Raw genomic sequence first — 317 nt, forward strand, 5'->3', positions numbered from 1 at the left:
GCTGATGAAGATGCAGTTGCCATGGCCTTTTCAGCGGGCACAGCACGTGACGACCACAGCATGCCAGGTGGTACTGGTGGCTGAGATGGCCCTGGTGACGCTGTCAGTCCTGAAGTCCCTGGTGGCTCTGGCAGATCCTGGGGGCACCCCACGCTCCTGGGCCTGGTGGAGATGCTGGACCCGAAGCCAGAGTTCTGAGTAACCGACCTCTCCAGTTGTATCCTATTCCAGGAGCCCCGGTTGGCTGGGCAGCCTTGGGGGTCGGGGTGTGGGCTAGGGGTGGTTTGGGGGGCTGTGGGTGGCAGGGCCTAAAGTGT

Source organism: Bison bison, unplaced genomic scaffold (genome assembly GCF_000754665.1).
Source record: "Bison bison bison isolate TAMUID 2011002044 unplaced genomic scaffold, Bison_UMD1.0 scf7180017863102, whole genome shotgun sequence".
Taxonomy (NCBI): domain Eukaryota; kingdom Metazoa; phylum Chordata; class Mammalia; order Artiodactyla; family Bovidae; genus Bison; species Bison bison.